Source organism: Pipistrellus kuhlii, unplaced genomic scaffold (assembly GCF_014108245.1).
Source record: "Pipistrellus kuhlii isolate mPipKuh1 unplaced genomic scaffold, mPipKuh1.p scaffold_m20_p_4, whole genome shotgun sequence".
Taxonomy (NCBI): Eukaryota; Metazoa; Chordata; class Mammalia; order Chiroptera; family Vespertilionidae; genus Pipistrellus; species Pipistrellus kuhlii.
This window is the reverse complement of record NW_023425540.1, coordinates 27,747,202-27,755,755: the sequence shown is the minus strand read 5'-3', so window position 1 is coordinate 27,755,755 and position 8,554 is coordinate 27,747,202. Positions and strand designations below refer to the sequence as shown.

General features: G+C 42.6%; 1 pseudogene; it reads right to left on the bottom strand.

The window, feature by feature from the left end:
• Positions 1–268: 268 nt before the first annotated feature.
• LOC118703077 lies at positions 269–626 on the bottom strand (annotated as a pseudogene).
• Between the last annotated feature and the right edge of the window lie 7,928 nt (positions 627–8,554).

The following is an 8,554-nucleotide window of genomic DNA, read 5'->3' as shown; positions in this document are numbered from 1 at the left end:
AGTATACAGTTGTCAAATTTTTAAGTGTGTAAGTGCTAGACCTCATATCAGACCTTTCTGGACAGATGTTTTATATAAATTTACTTTATTGTTGATTTTCTCAAGCTATTACAATTTTATTCTCACTTCCCTGCTCCTCTTGGTGAGGATAGGATGCTTATGACTTTAAAGAATGCTATTGAAATTGGAATTTTTTTTATTTTTTTTTTACTTTTAAGGAAAAATAAAACTTCCTTTAAATTGCAAATAACTATATTGTTTTTGGTTGTTTTTTTTTTAACATAAATTAACCCTTTTATTTTAGGGTAGCAGTGTTTCAAATTGTGCAGCTTCTATTGGTCTTTCTATTCCTTCAGTCTTCTGATGGTAGACTTCTCTGTGCCAGCAGAAAAGGTGTTATAAGTCTAGGCACTACCATCTACTGTTCTCATGCCAGATCCCCACAGCTCACCTCTTCATTCTGGTTTTGCGCAGAAGGAGCAAGTGTACTTAGTGTGCTGGCTGATTTCAATTTTCTCCACCATTTTCCTGAGGGAGGCACCATAACAGGTCCCATATTTACCAACAACTCCAACCTTTTTGATGCATTTAGCAATGTCTCTGCAAACTAGGCCAGTACCTAAGAGAGTGTATTACTTCTTCCTAGTTATATAAATTCAGTCCGTTCTCCACATCTCTGGGTTTTTTCATCAGCAGATTCAGCCAACTGTGAATCAAAAATATTTCCCAAAAAAGTTACATTGTTACTAACATTGTTACTAATTAGGCCCGTGATGGCTGTGTCTGTACTGAACACAGAGTTTTTTTCTTGTCATTATCTCCTAATAATACATTATAACAACTATTTACATTGTATTTAGTATTAGAAGTAATCTAGAGATGATTTAAAGTGATGGGAAGATGTGTGTACTATACCATTTTATATAAGGGACTTGAGCGTCCTGAGATTTTAGTTTTCATGGAGGGTCCTGAAACCAATTCCCTGCAAATACCGAGGGATGCTGTATACATGTTCATCGTAAAAAAATTCATGCAATATAGAAAATTTACAACAACAAAAAACACGTGATGGTCATGCAGAATTATACTACCAGAGATAACCACCACTGACATTTTAGTGACATTCTTACAAACATCTCTTTGTTACACATAACAGGATGTTCAACATGTTATCATCATGGAAACCTCTCTCCTCCCTCTCCTTCCTTCCTTCTTCTGCCACGTGTGCATGGGCTCTCCTGAGAGATGCTGCTTGTCAGTATGCAAAGGGTCTCATGCACAAATAGAACTGATGCCACCATTGCTTTCCTAGCAATGGTTGATTGGGACACCCTATGGAAGGGGCCACAGCTCACAGCAAAGGCCACTTGGCACCACCAGGAGCTTATCAGGTAAACATCCAAAAGGAAACATCCCCTTCCCCTCTTAGCCAGATAAAGTAAAGATGTACTACACTTGCAGGAGCAAAAGCCTGAAAAAGGAAGAAAATGAAAAAAGATGGCTACTTTGGATGGCTCTAAGCCCAAAGAGAAAAACAGAAACTAAATCTTAGGCAATAAGCAAATGTCAGCTGAGCAAACATAATTCTAGTCCTAGATTACTTACTTATTTAAAAACAAACAAAATACAAGGGGAGAAAATAAAAGGTAAGTAATAAATACATAAATAATAACAAAGTTTTATAATTTGATCCAATTAAAACCCCAAAATGTTTATACTAAACTGAAGACCCGATGCATGAAATTCGTGCAAGAGTAGGCCTGCCTTCCCCTGGCTGCCAGCACCGGCTTCCCTTGCAGCCCTGGCTTCATCCGGAATGACACCTGATCTAATTAGCATATTACACTTTTATTATTATAGATTAACAAACAAAATAATGTACATAACAAAAAGATAAAAAGGGCCTTTATGAGGGATCACTATGATGTTAATATCCATTGTGGCCCTCATACCCAGTATTCAATATTATTAAAATTACTGATTCTGTTCAATCAACTGGCACATATTTTGCTCTTGTAGATTTGGCTGTTCAGTGCTTATTTCAATAGCCTCTTGGCTGCAGTCTGCCTTCACCTCAAGTGACACAATGCACCTTTACCAAGCTCCCCATTGGGTATTTCAACAGCTTGGCACACGTTCTTTGCAGATAGGATCTCCACTCTATCCACCTTCTTCCAGAAACAGGTGACATTACATGGTGGCATTCTCCTCCAAGGAGATTCTTTTTTTTTTTTTTAAAATCAATCTTTATTGTTCATATTGTTATAAAGGTTCCTCATCTCTTCCCCCCTCCACCAGGTTCCCATCCCACCCTCCGCCCCCTCCCCCTCCCCCATTGTCCTCATCCATAGGTGCACAGTTTATGTTCAGTCTCTTCCTCCCTCCCTTTCCCCGATAGTAAATCCCTTTTCAGATAGTAAATCAGTTACTTAGCATTTTCTCATATCAATAATACCTCCACATGCCCAATGATACACTTCACCCAAAAGACATTTCCAAATAGGTCAACCAGCCTCATCCAGGCCCCACCCAAGGCACTCAGATCAACACCCCAGCCCTATACTAACTCAACACATCCAGATCTAAGCCTTCATCACTTGATTCAGCAGACCCTCAGATTCCCACAAAAGTTTCCAGCCATGTCTGAGAGGCAGCCGTGGGGCAGGGGCAGGCGAAGAGCGAGCTGTTCCGGGCCTGGCTGTTCCGGGCCTGGCCTCCGTTGCTCTGGTTCGTTCCACAACCAGCTGCTCCGGGTCTGGTGACCGCCGCTCCCTACCTAGTTGCCCTGGACCTGGCTGCTGCTGCTCCGGGCCTGGCCGCACCTGACCCGGCTGCTCCGGGCCTGGCCGCTCCCAGCCAGGCAGCCGCTGCCCCGGGCCCGGCCGCTCCGAGTCTGGCCGCTCCCAGCCTGGATGCTCCAGGCTTGGCTACTGCTCTTCTGGACCTGGATGCTCCCAACCCGGCTGCTCTGGGCCCGGCTTCTCAGGGCCCAGCCACTCCAGGTCTGGGTGTTCCTGGACTGGCCTCCCTGGGCTTGGCTGCCTCCGCCTCAGGCCTGGCTGCCACTGCCCCAGGTCTGGCTGCTCCAGTGCTGGCTGCTGCTGCTCTGGGGCCTGGCCGTTGCTGCTCCGGGCCCGGTTGCCATTGCTTTGTGCCTGGGCACTCTAGGCCTGGCCGCCGCTGTTCCAACATTCTGTCCTTTTTTTTTTTTTTTTAAACGCATTTATGTTGCAATGTTGGCTGGTGAGTTGAGTTCTGACTTAGTCTTTGAATTTTCAAGATCTTCTTTGTATTCTTTCTTAAGTAATTTTACTATCTTTTGCTCTCACTTGATGTCTTCACATTGAGAACTTTGGTTTCTTCCTCTTGTCCTGGGAGCTCAGCAGGTTGGCCTGTGGCACCCCTTTGTTCTCCGCGGGCTCCCGCGCTGCTCCAGCCTGTTGCTGGGGTCGGCGCCGCCCAGGAAGCAGCCCCCGGCTTTGGCTCTGTTGCCCGTGCTCAGAGGTCGATGGCTCAGGGGCACCCCCCACCCCTGGAGGCCCCGTCGCCCGGCTCCCTGCTGGCGCCCGGCTGGCTGGTGTCCGGCAGGGGCTCCTGCTCCCTGTCGCATTCCTCCAGTCTGGAGCTTTTTTTTTTCTCCTTCCCGCTAGGGGAGTCCAGGATCAGAGTCAACAGACTGTCCTCTGCGCGCAGTGCGCGCGACTCTGGGGGCTCCGCTTTTCGCCACTCCCCTGGGATTCTGCCTCACAGTCCCGTCTCCCCCTACCCGACCTGGGTCCCCAGGGTCTGGTCCAGGACTGGGGTTCAGAGCAGTCCGGACTGAGGCACAGCGCCGCCGGAGGCTTTGTTTCTTCACGTTAGGGTAATCCAGCATCAAAGTCAACATTCAGTCCTCTGCGCACAATGTGCGCGCGACTCCGGGAGCCCTGCTTTTCGCTGCTCGCTTGGGATTCCGCCTCCCAGCCCCGTCTCCCCCTGCCGGAGCCTGGGTCCCCAGGGTCTGGCTCATAACTGGGGGTCAGTGCTGCTGGTTCGGGGGTTTAGCCCAGGCTGGGGGTTTTATTTCCTTCCTGTAGGGAACGCCAGGCAGCACCCAGCCCTCTCCTCCTCTCCGGCTGCGACATCTCTGCGCGCACGTGCGTACGAGCGCGCAGCATGTCTCCGTACCTTAGGCTTTTTTTCAGCTCCTCTCATTTTCCTTCTGGTTTTCTCTTTCCTTCTTGTTGTAGAATTTTCAGTCAGTCGACTACCTGTAGCTCTGGGCAATGTCCACTCTACATTTTAGTTGTATTCCATTGAAATTGTTGTGTGCTGCTGCAGTTAGGTGTCTACCCGAGCAGCCATCTTGGATCCTCCAGTCCCCAAGGAGATTCTTTTAATGCAATCATATAGGATCTACAGGTCCAACATCTTTTAGTACTTCAGGGTTCTGATGATATTACATTTATAATTTTTACTTCCAAATTAAAATCAACAGCACTCCTGCTAGTTCCCTCAAGAGACTGGCTACCTCTTGTTGCCTCCTGGAATCTCTGAACAACTTAGGATGGCTATAAGTTACCCAAGGGCTTCTGATGTAAGAAACTGCCCTTCTTAGCTATTCTGTTCATCTGTTAAAACAACAAATGAAATACATGCTGGGCTCTCTGGAAAACAGAGGCTCTTGCTGTGACCTTTCATAACCAGCTGCCTATTAGTTATGGGTCATGGGAACAGCACATCAGAAAGACAGCACAGCTACTAAAGCTTCTTTAAGACAGGGTGGAGCCAAACATGTGCTCTCTAGCATATTCCACCAGCATGAGGACTTGGTTTTCCCTGTCCTCTGTTTCTTGCTACATGCCATGGTACTAAAGGATGCCACCCCTAGTCTACAAGGCTACTTGGGATTCACTGAATGAATAGCAATGGGAGTCCATAGACTATGCACACAGCATAGCTAACAGTCATAAGGATGGAGCTCAGTGGAATGCAGATTTTTATCTTAGCCAGGATGTTCTTAATAAAGATGGGAACCTAGACAAAACACACTTGGCCAAACTTTAGGCAGTTATCTGAGTGCTGGATGCCCTGGTCAACAAACATGTCTCACCTTCATATTTATTATAAACAATTGGGCCATCGCCTAAAATTGCCCCTTTCAATTAGACTTCCAGGACATTCTACTACTTTTGGGGTTACAGACATGACTGATAATTACCAAGATATGCCCAGACCAACTATGGGACTCTTTGCCTTCCAGATATCCAAAGTATAAAAGAAATCACACATCTTCAATGTATTAAGGCCACAATACAAAGCCTTACCAGGACACTCTACTACTTTTGGGGTTACAGACATGACTGAAAATTATCAAGACACATTTTACTTCTCAAAATAAACAATGCTAGTCTCTCAGAAAAGGTATTCATAGACCTTTCATTTTCCTAATAAGTCCCAAATAGCTATTTTTGGGACTTAATAGGAAAAAGGGGGAATGCACATTACCTTCATATACATAGACATATATGAGACCCTTTATAGAATGTCTTCACCTATCTTTTTTATTTTATTGATTTTTTTACAGAGAGGAAGGGAAAAGGATAGAGAGTTAGAAACATCGAAGAGAGAGAAACATCCATCAGCTGCCTCCTGCACATCCCCCACGGGGGATGTGCCCACAACCAAGGTACATGCCCTTGACTGGAATTGAACCTGGGACCTTTCAGTCTGCAGGCCGACACTATTGGCTGAGCCAAACTGGTTTTGGCTCTTTACCTATCTTTAATTCTTTTAATCATTTCTACATCCCAGAAAGGCTGGAGGTCAGATAAAGGACACATACTCTCCTGAGATCCATTAACCAAATTGTCCATGGACCAGATAGCTGCTCATCTTGGTAATAGGGGACCCAATTGAACCTAAACTTCTATTAAGCTTGTTCTTTACAATTAATTAAAAATCTCAAATATAGGAAGTACAGTTCTTTATTTTCTACTTTTTTTTTAAGTGGTTCATTGAAAAATAGAAAAACAAACAAACAAGGAAATAATAACCCTGTTGCGACCTCTCTTAATTCTCTGTAGGGAATCTACAAATGCCCTGTATCCTCCGGACTAACCACTCCTGTTTAAACTCATGCAGGTACTCACACACTTTTCCACGGTTAATGTGGCTCTCCCAGGCTATGCTTTCTTGGGGCTTGCAAAGAAATGAATGCTAGGATTCTAACCTGGTTTGTTATTTGTCACTAAAAATACAAGTGAGGCAGTGTTTAAGACCAAGCTCCTCTTAATGCCTTGGCATTCTGCCAGTGGTTATTTAATAGGGCTGTAACCGTAGGCCTGGCCAGTGGCTTTGTTTCCTTGGCAGTGGTGGTCACTCTTGAAGGCAAAAAATGACTGGCTCAAGTGGCTTCTCTTTTGTTCTTCTCATTGTTTGTGGCTGGAATTAGCGGCAGCACTAAATTAGAGCCTGATAACACCTTCCTGTTTAAACAACCGCAGGAGCAGGAGAGCTGCAGCTTCCAGGGGCTCGCACTCCCCAGCTTCTGCCACCCCAGCGCCATCCATTGTTGTGCGTCTCTATATAAATACACTGTTTTAAGTCATGCTAAAACGAGGAAATAATATTCTTGAATAAGTCTTTGAGAGTTCAGTTATCTATTTCAATTTTATTGTTTTAATATACTAGTATATTTATGCAAACCTTGGTCAGTTTCAGCAAATACTGTGGGAAAAAAGATTTAAAATAACTGAGCGACAATCACTATGAACATTGAAGATGGTAACATTATGCAAAGTAACTGTAATGGCTTCACAAAGAAAGAAATAATAAACAATGGACTGGAAATCAGTAGACCTGAGCCTTAATCTTAGTTTTTACTACCAAATCAACAAGTAAACATACGAATTTGAATAATGTATTTTTACTTTCTTTTCCTCATTAGTTAAAAAAGGAAGGAAGGGGACGGAAAACTGGAATAGAAAATTGTTAAATTCATTTCGCTCCAGAATCACACATTGAAATATTTAGAAAGCATATTTTAAGTGGCAACCACTATGTGAAATACATAGAGGCATATAGTCAAGATTAATTAACATTCATTGAAGGCAAAGGTGAAGTGTCTTTATAAAAGTTTCATGAATTACACTGAATGACCATTCAAATTCTAATGGAAGGAGCATGCTCTTTTAAACTAAATCTTTTAAAATTACCATCTAAGTTATTATGGAGCCATCACATTTAAGCTGTTTTATTTAGCAAGTTACTTAGCCTCCCTGAGCTAATTTCTTTATTTATTTGAGGAGAGATAATAAAATACACTTTACAAAGTTGAAATAAAGTTCTGACATATAAGAATTGTTCAACTAATAGAACTTTTATTTAAAAATCTCAGGATTATTGTGGTCTGAGCTCTTACCAAGATTTCCTAAAATTTCAACTCCACAGCACATTGTCTGCATATTTATTTTGTCTTCCTCTCCTTTCTAGAATATACACTCTTAGAGCAGAGATTTTGTCTGTTTTGTTTATTGCTTATCTTCAGCACCTGGAACACTGCTTGGAAAATAGCAGATGCAAAAATATGTATTTATTTATTGAATTAATCAGTGAAACCACACCATTAACAGGCACTTAACTGCAAAGCAACTCCACTCACAATTTGCAAATAATAAAGTGCTTAATTGTGTTATTTTTGTAATTTACTATGTGTAACATTTTAAGTGTATTAAATATTAGTTAATAACTGGGTATTACTTTAATAATGTAGCCTTTTTCTTGCAAAATGGCAAAGGGTCCTATTCTCAAGCTGCTACAAACCTGTATACGAACATAGATGTTCCCTGAATCCTTAGAGGGCTGCTGTAATACTGGAGACTAGCTTTGTGATTCTCAATAGCTAAACAAAATTAGGGGAACTTTGAAACCTTGAGTTTAGATTTCTTAATATAGTCTTCTCAAACTAGCCCATTCCTACCTGGTAATATTATGGTTGGACTGAATTTCTGAATTTCTCTATTGTCTTAGGCTCTAAAGTTTCTTTTCTAGTGTCTTTCCCTCTCTCTCTCCCTCCCCCCCTCCCGCCAAATCATGGAAATATGACAGATAGTTCTGGAAATTTTATATATTTTAAGACATTGAGTAGCTTTGTACCCAGAAAGAATGTAGGAAAGGAAAGATAAGGGCTCACAATCTCAGATGCTTACAAAAGGCAGGAGAACATGGTAAATAAGTGAAGGAATAGGGATAACAAGAATCAAATGTAAGAATTATAGTCATACCCTTCATTTTTATTACATTTTGATATCAGCATATAACATAGTAAATACATGATAATAGAGATTAGATTTTCTGATGTAAAATCAAATACCCAATTAAAAGTATGTATTTTGGTTATTATTTATTACTAGTGGCCCAATGTACAAATGAAGATTTGTGTAAGAATGGGCCTTCATTCCCCTGGCTGCTGGCATTGCCTTTGCTCTGGCCGGAGTAGCCTTTCCACCTTCTCATGCTGCACAGAGGCTCAGAGAGGCTGCAGTGGTGCGGAATGCCTGCATACTGCACAATC